The following is a 17,028-nucleotide window of genomic DNA, read 5'->3' as shown; positions in this document are numbered from 1 at the left end:
CGGAAATGAATGCAATAAATAACCATTATCAAGTCGATATTCTTTCAGTCTGGCTGTTGTCCAGTCACTTCGATGCAACAAATATGAGAATATATCAGCTATTTCAAACAAAGGCAAAGTATGAAGGTTTTTTTGCCAAGGTTTTACGTTATACGGAGCTACCAAAGTTATCCTCGACTCGCCGTGTTTTACAGTACGACGACGACTGTATGACTCTTCGCGATCGTCGGTCTCCAAAAGGCTAACATTTAACTCGTTTGCAAACTCAACAAGTTCAAAAAGTTTAGCTTTACGAACATTGCTGCAAGTTATACCACGATCCTGAAGAAATTTGCGGAGTTCTGGAACTTTTTTGTTTTTCCAATCTATTGATTTACGCATGTAAGAATACAGAACGTCAATCCTCGGGGGCGGAGCTACGTCACAAGACGTTCCACGTTGCTAAGACGTGCACCACTGTACATGTATTTCTATGGGCTCTTTTCGCGCTGCTGTGGAACGCCGGTCGAGCCAGTGTAAATTCGAGAAAACAACACAAACTCAACTTTGAAGTAATCCTGAACAACCAAATTTATATATGTTACACAAGTAGGGCTAATCTTGTTACACTGTTCAGGGGAGTCTCAACAACCATCCCAAAGTACCGTTTTCTGCGAGTTTTTGGCCTTTGCTTTCACCGCCAGGGTTGCCAAGCGCTGAAAATGCCCGGATGTCCGCCCCCCAGGATAACGTCAAACAACCCCACTCAGGCTCGTCATCCGGGTATTTATGATGCGCCCTCTAGCGGAATTCCGAGGAAAACTGGCAACTCGAAAATTAGGAATTACGATTATACGGATTTTCATGTCACATTTCAAATGATTACATTAGATAATTGTCGTTATGCAAACTGTTACTTGTCACCTTGTGCATAACTGTAATACAAGTGAGTGGAAAGTGATGCCAACATCATTAGGCCATAATGCACATTGTGAATTCAATTGTAACTCTCATTTTTTAAAATTTTCCACTCATGCTTAACCTAAATACCGCGAACCCCAGTAACGAGAAAAGGACTCCGGAAAAAGGCAGTCCAGGATTGAAGAAGACAGTCTAGAAATCACGGGAGAAGACACACCAAAAGTGAGTGGGAAAAAAAGTTGGGTACGTGTAGTGTAGTGTTACGTTGGAATGCGGATGGTACTTTCCGATGTGGTTACTGGTACCTTGCATCATGGAGGGAGGAGGGTACTCACCTGGATTTTGTGTGGGAGTGCTCCGCTGCCAGTTGAGGGCGCGTTTTACTAAAAACTATGTGACTAACCCCGGGCATTTAATGAAGGTATCCACATTGTGGCATGACATGATTTGGTTAACTTGAATATATAAATGCATTGTTGGTGTTAGGCTGGCTGGTAATGTTAGATATAGTTACCTTGAATGAAGTTATCGCTAGTGTTACGACAGTGTTGTTTGCAGGCTATTGAATGATTAGGTGAATATTTAAGAAATGATTTACGCAAATATTGCCTTCACGTTAAGTTTCGCATTACAAGTATATATTGCCTTCACGTTAAGTTTCGCATTACAAGTATATATTGCCTTCACGTTAAGTTTCGCATTACAAGTATATATTGCCTTCACGTTAAGTTTCGCATTACAAGTATATATTGCCTTCACGTTAAGTTTCGCATTACAAGTATATATTGCCTTCACGTTAAGTTTCGCATTACAAGTATATATTGCCTTTATGTTAAGTTTCGCATTACAAGTATATATTGCCTTCACGTTAAGTTTCGCATTACAAATATATATCAACCTGTATGTGCAATAATGTCATTTGTGTATTACAACTGAATTAAAGTTCGTCTTGTCGGCCAACGTTGTCTCTAATTAAAACTGACCCATATGACATGACTGTAACGATTCACCTTAACCTTCGTATATTACATTCAATTTTGAACCGCAATTACCTTCTCCCCAAACACAGTAAATCTAAAAACCATGTTTGTTGAATTGAAAATTGGGTGAAAATTTCACCATGATACACCTGCATCTGTTGCCATGAAAACATCATAATTCGCAGTAAAATTAACACTTCTTCCTGGATCGCCGGATATTTTAATATCCTTATCTTGGGCTGGGAAGGACATGTTTTCGGTTTATACATGCATGGTCAGACTAGATCAACGGCAGCCTATATCGATAATTCAATTGGAAACGTACCAGCTGCGCCAGGTATATAGCTTACACCAATGAAATTAAATGTAATTTTTATTATTGACATTTCGATGTTTTGATGAAATGAACAAATAAATGCAATGAGTGGATTTTGATTTCCTCAGATTCCCAAGTGTACAGGAGCGGATATAGCTGATTGAGTTAATAATGAAATGGTGCACACGATGGTAGGTATTGAACCATCAACTGGCAAACGAAATGGTAAAATTCCAATAATGCGTCATCGAATATTTAGGGAATTATAGCAATATTTCACATACAAATTGTCAAATACCAAATTACCAACTAAATGAAAAAAACACTAATTAGAACAATCAGTTAAATCGAGGCTATTTCACTGCAATACTCAAAGTCATTGTTGTATTGGATATGATGTCATAATTACATGTCTATGTATAAATAAGAGTTGGCGTATCTACGACTACATATAAAAAGTTAAATAAAATACTCATCAGCAGAAATTTACAACAATTAAACAGTATTATGACATATGAGTGTCGACGCTGGTGACGCACTCATTTGATTTACTCTGGTAATTTAATTCATAATCACTCGTACTTGTATATCTATGAATAAATGAATGCATTTGGATTGAAGGGAATGCAAACGTTGCTATTATTATTTTTATATTTATAAAAATTACTGGACAACGTAACAATCATAAGAGTTTGTTTGCATTCTCGTTTCGTTTTGGTGATCATTTTAAAGCGGGGGGGGGGGGGTCATCACCTGCGCATGCGTCTGATGGTCATAGCGTGTCATTGTTTACAAATAAGCATCTACCCACGAGCCTTTGCGTTTTTAGCGTATGTTGTTATTGTCGCTTGGGACTTAATTCCCGCGCGTGCGCAGGTGACGACGCCCCCGCTTTAATTTCTCGCTATTGTTTAGTGGTGATTGCGAATATATCATCATTAGATGATAGTGTGTATTTTATGAAGGAAACGTGGATCTCAGCTAAATTCAAAATGTGTCTGCCATAACACAACTTCAACAATTGACAAACGATAGGAATATTCTTCTCAAAACATATGTATGTAACATATGTAAACTCTTATACATAAACACGAGCTTGAATGTCGCACTAATTCAAATATTTCCCGGCTACGTTTTTATGTTGGTATTTAAAAACATCAACGAAACACTTTCACAAAACTTGGGGTTTAATATGACACGCATAATTATCAAATCAACAAATTGTTTTTGTTTTACAATAATCTGCGATGAACTACTAGAGCGATATAACTATAATATAAACATACTGTACTAACTAACTAATATATTTTATTGATTGAATTAATTAACATATTATTATTTTGATTTAATTCGATTCAAATAAGCAATACTAATCTGACCACACATTCATTGTATGATTCATTTGAATCGTATATTAATTATTACTTTGATTCAAGTGTACATTATTGATTGATTGGCTCAACTCGTGTATCTCGTATTCGATTTAAATCAAACAGACAATGTGATTAATTTGATTCAAACAGACAATGTTTATTCATTTAAATCAACCAGACAATGTGATTAATTTGATTCAAATAGACAATGTTTATTCATTCGAATCAGACAATGGGATTAATTTGATTCAAACAGACAATGTTTATTCATTCGAATCAAACAGACAATGTGATTAATTTTATTCAAACAGACAATGTTAATTTATTGAATTCAAACAGACAATGTGATTCATTTGATTTAAACAGACAATATTGATTCATTTGATTCAAATCAAATAGACAATGTGATTCATTTGATTTAAACAGACAATATTGATTCATTTGATTCAAACAGACAATGTTGATTTATTTGATTCAAACAGACAATGTTTATTCATTCGAACCAAACAGACAATGTGATTAATTTGATTCAAACAGACAATGTTTATTCATTCGAATCAAACAGACAATGTGATTCATTTGATTCAAACAGATAATGTTGATTTATTGAATTCAAACAGACAATGTGATTCAGTTGATTCAAACAGACAATGATGATTTATTTGATTCAAATCGAATAGACAATGTGATTCATTTGATTTAAACAGACAAAATTGATTCATTTGATTCAAACAGACAATGTTGATTTATTTGATTCAAACAGACTATTTTGATTCATTTGATTCAAACAGTCAGTGTTGATTCATTTGTTTCAAACAGACAATGTTGATTCATTTGATTCAAACAGTCAATGTTGATTCAAACAATCAATTTGATTCAAGCAGTCGTTGTTGATTCATTTGTTTCAAACAGACAATATTGATTCATTTGATTCAAATAGACACTGTTGATTCATTTGATTGAAACATATAATGTTAATTCATTTGATTCAAACAGTCAATGTTGATTCAAACAATCAATTTTATCCAAACAGTCAGTGTTGATTCATTTGATTTAAGCAGACAATGTTGATTCATTTGATTGAAACAGTCAGTGTTGATTCATTTGTTTAAAACAGACAATGTTGATTCATTTGATTCAAACAGACAATGTTGATTAATTTGATTCAAACATACAACGTTGATTCATTTGATTCAAACAGTTGGTGTTTATTCATTTGATTCAAACAGACAATGTTGATTCATTTGATTTAAACATTCAGTGCTGATTTATTTGATTCAAACAGTTGGTGTTTATTCATTTGATTCAAACAATCAGTGTTGATTCATTTGTTTCAAACAGACATTGTTGATTCATTTGATTCAAACTGTCAGTGTTGATTAATTTGATGCAAGTATTAACACTATTAACTTGACTCACACATACAATATTCACTTGACTCACACATGCAACTTTTATTTGATTTCACACACAATACTGGCTTAATTCACACACACATTATTGAGTTGATTCCCACACACAATATTGAGTTGATTTACAATACAATAATAACTTGATTCACATACACAGCATTGGGTGGATTCAAACATATAATATTGGTTTGGCTCACACACTATATTGATTCACATATGGATAGTTGCTTTAATCACACGAACAACATTGCTTTTATTAACTCATGGAATATTCGACTCAAACACACACCATATAATTTTGATTTACACATGAATTTATTGCATTGATTCACACACAAAAGCAGTAGTCATTCCCATAATACTTTGCGAACATTTTCAATGTCTCATTTAATTGCTCAGTAAGCTTATATCAAAGCAGAGTTTAACTAAATGGCTTGAAATGCTTTTAATGGGATATAATTCATTTTATAATGTTGGATCTGTTATGCTTCATTTAGTCTCGATGTTCACTACTACTTTGTTTATAACATAATTTGCAAGAAAGTAGGACTCAAGGGACGTTAGTCATGCTACCCAAATTTTGAGACACTTTCATGTAATACTCGTTGTTATTGTAATGAAATATGGTGTGAATGTTGAATACATCAACAAATCGACTGGTGTGCACACACAAAAAAACGGTCATTTGACAAAATTGTCAATCCCCTTTTAAAGCCTAATTTGTGGGAACCAAGAGCAGAATGAAAACAGATTCCATCAACATTGATATTTCCGCATTAAACACGAAATACATCACTAGTATTTCTAAACTAAACGGGTTTACATGTATTAAAATGATTGAGCGATTTGATTTTTAAAGTGCAAACATACACGACGAAACGCCAGTAATTATTTGCTAAGCGATTTTAAAGATAATTACAGAGACTGCCTTACACTTCGATGTAATAAAACCTTTACGCGAAGGGACTGTCCAAAACATATTGCACTGCAACTGTAATATATATTCAAGGTCAAGGTCATTATTGGTATATTCATTTCTACATAATGTTGATATCAGACACGTCAGCATATCTATGTGTTATTTATAGTGTATATAAAGCATTTATTCACAGCATTTCTGTTGATGTAGAGATATTCCAGTGCAGTATGCAAATCACTTCGTATCGTGGAAATGAGATCGTAGGAATCGTGTCAACGACGCCATGTCCAATTTATATATACATAACATAATTCTTAACCTCGTTCTCGCAGATAACAGCTTCATTACCTGGCTGGCCTTCAAGGAGTACAGTAAATATTACGTCAAATATATATGCAAAACAAATTTATTGAATTCGCCGGCAGTGTTACTCTTTTGAATGAACCCCAGGTAAAGACATGACGGCTTTTGAACAAATGCAATATGGATTTGTCTGCAAGATTATAATATCTCTGTATATTCCATACACGTGCACGTTCGCAATAATTGAGTGCTCGACGTCAGCTTCACAAATTGGTTGCACGGTTAGATAGTGTTAAATTAGCATAGAAACTGAGCATATTTGATGTCGGGCAGTTAAATGCAATGAATAACCATGGTAGAGGTTTTAAGATTCCATTACAACCGTCAAGATTTATGTCAAATCAGAGATAATGGAAGCAATTTACACTCTAATTGGGTGTTTGACTATACTGCCCGGGTATTCACAATTTGATTTCCGCTATGTCGTGCACAATCTTTGCTTAGTGTGATGGACGTCTCCATAGTTGGACGAGCTGCAGATACACATACATTATAACTGACACGATGTGCCTTAATCAGTAACCAACAAAACGTATCTAGTTTACACTAACAATTCTATAATATAGACAACTCTACTAGAGTGATTCACCTCTGAGGGTGAAATGATATTAGGAGGTGAAATTCGTATTTATATCGTGTAATCACCGATCGATATCGGACATACGTGCAAAAAACATTCACGACTGTTGCTAGAAGTCGTCATTGAAACGCTGTTATATCAATTATTTTTCACGCAATAACATTGAATTGAAATTTAGATTATGTCTTATGAGAATTGACAGTTCCTCCACCAATAGCTTGGTACCGGCCTCGTGCATTCGTAAGACTGCAAAGATGTAAAGCTTTGTCACGTCATAGGGTCATAGGGCATTTCAACACATCTTGGAATTATTCCCACGACGAAGCCAGTCTCACGTATTTCCGTTCTTTTCTTACCTAGCCAAGAGAAAACAAAAGCTGTGGATGTTTACACATCAAATAGTTGTGACTCAAGATGTCACCTTTAAAAGTGAAGTTATTAAAACGAATCACACAGTCAATCATGTTATTCTCAAATCGGAGCAAATATTGCCACGGGGAGATAACTTTGAGATGTAAGAGTTCATTGTAATGATGACAAACACGTAGAAGCCAATTAGAACAAAGCGAATCAATCAACGTTCTGTTATTACATTATTTTCCATCAATTATAACCTAATAGCTGACTATGTCATATGTGAAAGTTTATATATATATATATATATATATAAATGTACGCGACCTTCAGTCGTGTGCATATTGTAAACTTAATTTTCGAATTGCCAACATAGTAAAACATCTCTATAGTGTTGTTATATTCATCGTCGATCACACGTTTTGGTACCAATATACAACTAAAAAATAGATATTTAATTTACTAACTAAGTCTATCTTATAAAATGTCATTAACATCGTCTAAAATGCCGTATTTTGATTGAATCTTTCAAAATCAAAGTTCAAATGATCATTTTATGTTTTAAGACTGGTTGCTGCCTCGGTTAACATGTTTCATAAACTTATGTTAATTTGTAACATTGTATTTTTTTTCGACTTTATCATAACAATCAAATAATAGTTTTATGAAAATCTCATATTAGAAAATAAGAAATATACATGCTCCGAAGTACATTAGACTGAAACTACCCAATGATTATGGATATATACAAAATCAAAGATCAATGCCATATTGTTGGACTGGGTAGATCAATGCCATCATGTTGGACTGGGTAGATCAATGCCATATTGTTGGACTGGGTAGATAAATGCCATATTGTTGGACTGGGAAGATAAATGCCATATTGTTGGACTGGGAAGATAAATGCCATATTGTTGGACTGGGAAGATAAATGCCATATTGTTGAACTGGGTAGATAAATGCAATCTTGTTGAACTGGGTAGATCAATGCCATATTGTTGGACTGGGTAGATAAATGCAATCTTGTTGGACTGGGTAGATAAATGCAATCTTGTTGAACTGGGTAGATAAATGCAATCTTGTTGAACTGGGTAGATAAATGCAATCTTGTTGAACTGGGTGTATCAATGCCATATTGTTGGACTGGGTAGATAAATGCCATTTTGTTGAACTTTGTAGATCAATGCCATATTGTTGGACTGGGTAGATCAATGCCATATAGTTGGACTGGGAAGATAAATGCCATATTGTTGGACTGGGTAGATCAATGCCATATTGTTGGACTGGGTAGATAAATGCAATCTTGTTGGACTGGGTAGATCAATGCCATATTGTTGGACTGGGTAGATCAATGCCATATTGTTGGACTGGGTAGATAAATGCAATCTTGTTGGACTGGGTAGATCAATGCCATATTGTTGAACTGGGTAGATAAATGCAATCTTGTTGAACTGGGTAGATCAATGCCATATTGTTGAACTGGGTAGATAAATGCGATCTTGTTGAACTGGGTAGATCAATGCCATATTGTTGGACTGGGTAGATCAATGCCATATTGTTGGACTGGGAAGATAAATGCCATATTGTTGGACTGGGTAGATCAATGCCATATTGTTGGACTGGGTAGATAAATGCCATCTTGTTGGACTGGGTAGATAAATGCCATATTGTTGGACTGGGTAGATCAATGCCATATTGTTGGACTGGGTAGATAAGTGCAATCTTGTTGGACTGGGTAGATCAATGCCATATTGTTGGACTGGGAAGATAAATGCCATATTGTTGGACTGGGAAGATAAATGCCATATTGTTGGACAGGGAAGATCAATGCCATATTGTTGGATTGGGAAGATAAATGCCATATTGGTGGACTGGGAAGATAAATGCCATATTGTTGAACTGGGTAGATAAATGCAATCTTGTTGGACTGGGTAGATCAATGCCATATTGTTGGACTGGGAAGATAAATGCCATATTGTTGGACTGGGAAGATAAATGCCATATTGTTGGACTGGGAAGATAAATGCCATATTGTTGGACTGGGAAGATAAATGCCATATTGTTGGACTGGTAAGATAAATGCCATATTGTTGAACTGGGTAGATCCATATTGTTGGACTGGGTGGATCAATGCCATATTGTTGGACTGGGTGGATCAATGCCATATTGTTGGACTGGGTAGATCAATGCCATCTTGTTGGACTGGGTAGATAAATGCCATATTGTTGAACTGGGTAGATCAATGCCATATTGTTGGACTGGGTGGATCAATCCATATGGTTGAACTGGGTGAATCAATGCCATATTGTTGGACTGGGTGGATCAATGCCATATTGTTGGACTGGGTAGATAAATGCAATCTTGTTGGACTGGGTGGATCAATGCCATATTGTTGGACTGGGTAGATAAATGCCATCTTGTTGGACTGGGTAGATAAATGCCATATTGTTGGACTGGGTAGATAAATGCATCTTGTTGAACTGGGTAGATCAATGCCATATTGTTGGACTGGGTAGATAAATGCCATCTTGTTGGACTGGGTAGATAAATGCCATATTGTAGGACTGGGTAAATAAATGCAATCTTGTTGAACTGGGTAGATTAATGCCATATTGTTGGACTGGGTAGATAAATGCCATATTGTTGGACTGGGAAGATAAATGCCATATTGTTGGACTGGGAAGATAAATGCCATATTGTTGGACTGGGAAGATAAATGCCATATTGTTGAACTGGGAAGATCAATGCAAACTTGTTGGACTGGGTAGATCAATGCCATATTGTTGGACTGGGCAGATCCATGCCATTATGTTACACTGGGTAGATCAATGCCATATTGTTGGACTGGGTAGATAAATGCCATATTGTCGGACTGGGAAGATAAATGCCATATTGTTGGACTGGGAAGATAAATGCCATATTGTTGGACTGGGAAGATAAATGCCATATTGTTGAACTGGGTAGATAAATGCAATCTTGTTGAACTGGGTAGATCAATGCCATATTGTTGGACTGGGTAGATAAATGCAGTCTTGTTGGACTGGGTAGATAAATGCAGTCTTGTTGAACTGGGTAGATAAATGCAATCTTGTTGAACTGGGTAGATAAATGCAATCTTGTTGAACTGGGTGAATCAATGCCATATTGTTGGACTGGGTAGATAAATGCCATCTTGTTGAACTGGGTAGATCAATGCCACATTGTTGGACTGGGTAGATCAATGCCATATAGTTGGACTGGTAAGATAAATGCCATATTGTTGGACTGGGTAGATCAATGCCATATTGTTGGACTGGGTAGATAAATGCAATCTTGTTGGACTGGGTAGATCAATGCCATATTGTTGGACTGGGTAGATCAATGCCATATTGTTGGACTGGGTAGATAAATGCAATCTTGTTGGACTGGGCAGATCAATGCCATATTGGTGAACGGGGTAGATAAATGCAATCTTGTTGAACTGGGTAGATCAATGCCATATTGTTGAACTGGGTAGATAAATGCAATCTTGTTGAACTGGGTAGATCAATGCCATATTGTTGGATTGGGTAGATCAATGCCATATTGTTGGACTGGGAAGATAAATGCCATATTGTTGGACTGGGTAGATCAATGCCATATTGTTGGACTGGGTAGATAAATGCCATCTTGTTGGACTGGGTAGATAAATGCCATATTGTTGGCCTGGGTAGATAAATGCAATCTTTTTGGACTGGGTAGATCAATGCCATATTGTTGGACTGGGAAGATAAATGCCATATTGTTGGACTGGGAAGATAAATGCCATATTGATGGACTGGGAAGATAAATGCCATATTGTTGGGCTGGGAAGATAAATGCCATATTGTTGAACTGGGTAGATAAATGCAATCTTGTTGGACTGGGTAGATCAATGCCATATTGTTGGACTGGGAAGATAAATGCCATATTGTTGGACTGGGAAGATAAATGCCATATTGTTGGACTGGGAAGATAAATGCCATATTGTTGGACTGGGAATATAAATGCCATATTGTTGAACTGGGTAGATCAATGCCATATTGTTGGACTGGGTGGATCAATGCCATATTGTTGGACTGGGTGGATCAATGCCATATTGTTGGACTGGGTAGATCAATGCCATCTTGTTGGACTGGGTAGATAAATGCCATATTGTTGAACTGGGTAGATCAATGCCATATTGTTGGACTCGGTGGATCAATCCATATTGTTGAACTGGGTGAATCAATGCCATATTGTTGGACTGGGTGGATCAATGCCATATTGTTGGACTGGGTAGATAAATGCAATCTTGTTGGACTGGGTAGATCACCGCCATATTGTTGGACTGGGTAGATAAATGCCATATTGTTGGACTGGGACGATAAATGCCATATTGTTGGACTGGGAAGATAAATGCCATATTGTTGGACTGGGAAGATAAATGCCATATTGTTGAACTGGGTAGATCAATGCAATCTTGTTGGACTGGGTAGATCAATGCCATATTGTTGGACTGGGAAGATAAATGCCATATTGTTGAACTGGGTAGATAAATGCAATCTTGTTGAACTGGGTAGATCAATGCCATATTGTTGGACTGGGTAGATAAATGCCATATTGTTGGACTGGGTAGATAAATGCAATCTTGTTGGACTGGGTAGATCAATGCCATATTGTTGGACTGGGAAGATAAATGCCATATTGTTGGACTGGGAAGATAAATGACATATTGTTGGACTGGGAAGATAAATGCAATATTGTTGAACTGGGTAGATCAATGCAATCTTGTTGGACTGGGTAGATCAATGCCATATTGTTGGACTGGGAAGATAAATGCCATATTGTTGGACTGGGTGGATCAATGCAATATTGTTGGACTGGGTAGATAAATGCCATCTTGTTGGACTGGGTAGATAAATGCCATATTGTAGGACTGGGTAGATAAATGCAATCTTGTTGAACTGGGTAGATCAATGCCATATTGTTAAACTGGGTATATCAATGCCATATTGTTGGACTGGGTGGATCAATGCAATCTTGTTGGACTGGGTGGATCAATGCCATCTTGTTGAACTGGGTAGATAAATGCCATCGTGTTGAACTGGGTAGATCAAGGCCATATTGTTGGACTGGGTGGATCAATGCAATCTTGTTGGACTGGGTGGATCAATGCCATCTTGTTGGACTGGTTAGATAAATGCCATCTTGTTGAACTGGGTAGATCAATGCCATATTGTTGGACTGAGTAGATAAATGCCATTTTGTTGGACTGGGTGGATCAATGCCATATTGTTGGACAGGGTAGATAAATGCCATCTTGTTGGACTGGGTAGATCAATGCCATATTGTTGGACTGGGAAGATAAATGCCATAATGTTGAACTGGGTAGATAAATGCAATCTTGTTGAACTGGGTAGATCAATGCCATATTGTTGGACTGGGTAGATAAATGCCATATTGTTCGACTGGGTAGATTAATGCAATTTTGTTGGACTGGGTAGATCAATGCCATATTGTTGGACTGGGAAGATAAATGCCATATTGTTGGACTGGGAAGATAAATGCCATATTGTTGGACTGGGAAGATAAATGCAATATTGTTGAACTGGGTAGATCAATGCAATCTTGTTGGACTGGGTAGATCAATGCCATATTGTTGGACTGGGTAGATAAATGCCATTTTGTTGAACTGGGTAGATCAATGTCATAATGTTGGACTGGGTAGATCAATGCCATATAGTTGGACTGGGAAGATAAATGCAATCTTGTTGGACTGGGTAGATCAATGCCATATTGTTGGACTGGGTAGATAAATGCCATTTTGTTGAACTGGGTAGATCAATGCCATATTGTTGGACTGGGTAGATCAATCCATATTGTTGGACTGGGTAGATAAATGCAATCTTGTTGGACTGGGTAGATCAATGCCATATTGTTGGACTGGGTAGATAAATGCCATATTGTTGGACTGGGACGATAAATGCCATATTGTTGGACTGGGAAGATAAATGCCATATTGTTGGACTGGGAAGATAAATGCCATATTGTTGAACTGGGTAGATCAATGCAATCTTGTTGGACTGGGTAGATCAATGCCATATTGTTGGACTGGGAAGATAAATGCCATATTGTTGAACTGGGTAGATAAATGCAATCTTGTTGAACTGGGTAGATCAATGCCATATTGTTGGACTGGGTAGATCAATGCCATATTGTTGGACTGGGAAGATAAATGCCATATTGTTGGACTGGGAAGATAAATGACATATTGTTGGACTGGGAAGATAAATGCAATATTGTTGAACTGGGTGGATCAATGCAATCTTGTTGGACTGGGTGGATCAATGCCATCTTGTTGGACTGGTTAGATAAATGCCATCTTGTTGAACTGGGTAGATCAATGCCATATTGTTGGACTGAGTAGATAAATGCCATTTTGTTGGACTGGGTAGATAAATGCCATATTGTAGGACTGGGTAGATAAATGCAATCTTGTTGAACTGGGTAGATCAATGCCATATTGTTAAACTGGGTATATCAATGCCATATTGTTGGACTGGGTGGATCAATGCAATCTTGTTGGACTGGGTGGATCAATGCCATCTTGTTGGACTGGGTAGATAAATGCCATCGTGTTGAACTGGGTAGATCAATGCCATATTGTTGGACTGGGTGGATCAATGCAATCTTGTTGGACTGGGTGGATCAATGCCATCTTGTTGGACTGGTTAGATAAATGCCATCTTGTTGAACTGGGTAGATCAATGCCATATTTTTGGACTGAGTAGATAAATGCCATTTTGTTGGACTGGGTGGATCAATGCCATATTGTTGGACAGGGTAGATAAATGCCATCTTGTTGGACTGGGTAGATCAATGCCATATTGTTGGACTGGGAAGATAAATGCCATAATGTTGAACTGGGTAGATAAATGCAATCTTGTTGAACTGGGTAGATCAATGCCATATTGTTGGACTGGGTAGATAAATGCCATATTGTTCGACTGGGTAGATTAATGCAATTTTGTTGGACTGGGTAGATCAATGCCATATTGTTGGACTGGGAAGATAAATGCCATATTGTTGGACTGGGAAGATAAATGCTATATTGTTGGACTGGGAAGATCAATGCAATCTTGTTGGACTGGGTAGATCAATGCCATATTGTTGGACTGGGTAGATCAATGCCATATTGTTGGACTGGGTAGATAAATGCAATCTTGTTGGACTGGGTAGATCAATGCCATATTGTTGAACTGGGTAGATAAATGCAATCTTGTTGAACTGGGTAGATCAATGCCATATTGTTGAACTGGGTAGATAAATGCGATCTTGTTGAACTGGGTAGATCAATGCCATATTGTTGGACTGGGTAGATCAATGCCATATTGTTGGACTGGGAAGATAAATGCCATATTGTTGGACTGGGTAGATCAATGCCATATTGTTGGACTGGGTAGATAAATGCCATCTTGTTGGACTGGGTAGATAAATGCCATATTGTTGGACTGGGTAGATCAATGCCATATTGTTGGACTGGGTAGATAAGTGCAATCTTGTTGGACTGGGTAGATCAATGCCATATTGTTGGACTGGGAAGATAAATGCCATATTGTTGGACTGGGAAGATAAATGCCATATTGTTGGACAGGGAAGATCAATGCCATATTGTTGGACTGGGAAGATAAATGCCATATTGGTGGACTGGGAAGATAAATGCCATATTGTTGAACTGGGTAGATAAATGCAATCTTGTTGGACTGGGTAGATCAATGCCATATTGTTGGACTGGGAAGATAAATGCCATATTGTTGGACTGGGAAGATAAATGACATATTGTTGGACTGGGAAGATAAATGCAATATTGTTGAACTGGGTAGATCAATGCAATCTTGTTGGACTGGGTAGATCAATGCCATATTGTTGGACTGGGAAGATAAATGCCATATTGTTGGACTGGGTGGATCAATGCCATATTGTTGGACTGGGTAGAATAATGCCATCTTGTTGGACTGGGTAGATAAATGCCATATTGTAGGACTGGGTAGATAAATGCAATCTTGTTGAACTGGGTAGATCAATGCCATATTGTTAACCTGGGTATATCAATGCCATATTGTTGGACTGGGTGGATCAATGCAATCTTGTTGGACTGGGTGGATCAATGCCATCTTGTTGGACTGGGTAGATAAATGCCATCGTGTTGAACTGGGTAGATCAATGCCATATTGTTGGACTGGGTGGATCAATGCAATCTTGTTGGACTGGGTGGATCAATGCCATCTTGTTGGACTGGTTAGATAAATGCCATCTTGTTGAACTGGGTAGATCAATGCCATATTGTTGGACTGAGTAGATAAATGCCATTTTGTTGGACTGGGTGGATCAATGCCATATTGTTGGACTGGGTGGATCAATGCAATCTTGTTGGACTGGGTGGATCAATGCCATCTTGTTGGACTGGTTAGATAAATGCCATCTTGTTGAACTGGGTAGATCAATGCCATATTGTTGGACTGAGTAGATAAATGCCATTTTGTTGGACTGGGTGGATCAATGCCATATTGTTGGACAGGGTAGATAAATGCCATCTTGTTGGACTGGGTAGATCAATGCCATATTGTTGGACTGGGAAGATAAATGCCATAATGTTGAACTGGGTAGATAAATGCAATCTTGTTGAACTGGGTAGATCAATGCCATATTGTTGGACTGGGTAGATAAATGCCATATTGTTGGACTGGGTAGATCAATGCCATATTGTTGGACTGGGAAGATAAATGCCATATTGTTGGACTGGGAAGATAAATGCTATATTGTTGGACTGGGAAGATAAATGCAATATTGTTGAACTGGGTAGATCAATGCAATCTTGTTGGACTGGGTAGATCAATGCCATATTGTTGGACTGGGTAGATCAATGCCATATTGTTGGACTGGGTAGATAAATGCAATCTTGTTGGACTGGGTAGATCAATGCCATATTGTTGAACTGGGTAGATAAATGCAATCTTGTTGAACTGGGTAGATCAATGCCATATTGTTGAACTGGGTAGATAAATGCGATCTTGTTGAACTGGGTAGATCAATGCCATATTGTTGGACTGGGTAGATCAATGCCATATTGTTGGACTGGGAAGATAAATGCCATATTGTTGGACTGGGTAGATCAATGCCATATTGTTGGACTGGGTAGATAAATGCCATCTTGTTGGACTGGGTAGATAAATGCCATATTGTTGGACTGGGTAGATCAATGCCATATTGTTGGACTGGGTAGATAAGTGCAATCTTGTTGGACTGGGTAGATCAATGCCATATTGTTGGACTGGGAAGATAAATGCCATATTGTTGGACTGGGAAGATAAATGCCATATTGTTGGACAGGGAAGATCAATGCCATATTGTTGGACTGGGAAGATAAATGCCATATTGGTGGACTGGGAAGATAAATGCCATATTGTTGAACTGGGTAGATAAATGCAATCTTGTTGGACTGGGTAGATCAATGCCATATTGTTGGACTGGGAAGATAAATGCCATATTGTTGGACTGGGAAGATAAATGACATATTGTTGGACTGGGAAGATAAATGCAATATTGTTGAACTGGGTAGATCAATGCAATCTTGTTGGACTGGGTAGATCAATGCCATATTGTTGGACTGGGAAGATAAATGCCATATTGTTGGACTGGGTGGATCAATGCCATATTGTTGGATTGGGTAGAATAATGCCATCTTGTTGGACTGGGTAGATAAATGCCATATTGTAGGACTGGGTAGATAAATGCAATCTTGTTGAACTGGGTAGATCAATGCCATATTGTTAACCTGGGTATATCAATGCC

Source organism: Saccoglossus kowalevskii, chromosome 8 (genome assembly GCF_978046115.1).
Source record: "Saccoglossus kowalevskii chromosome 8, keSacKowa6.1, whole genome shotgun sequence".
Classification (NCBI taxonomy): domain Eukaryota; kingdom Metazoa; phylum Hemichordata; class Enteropneusta; family Harrimaniidae; genus Saccoglossus; species Saccoglossus kowalevskii.
Note: the sequence above shows the minus strand (reverse complement) of the source record.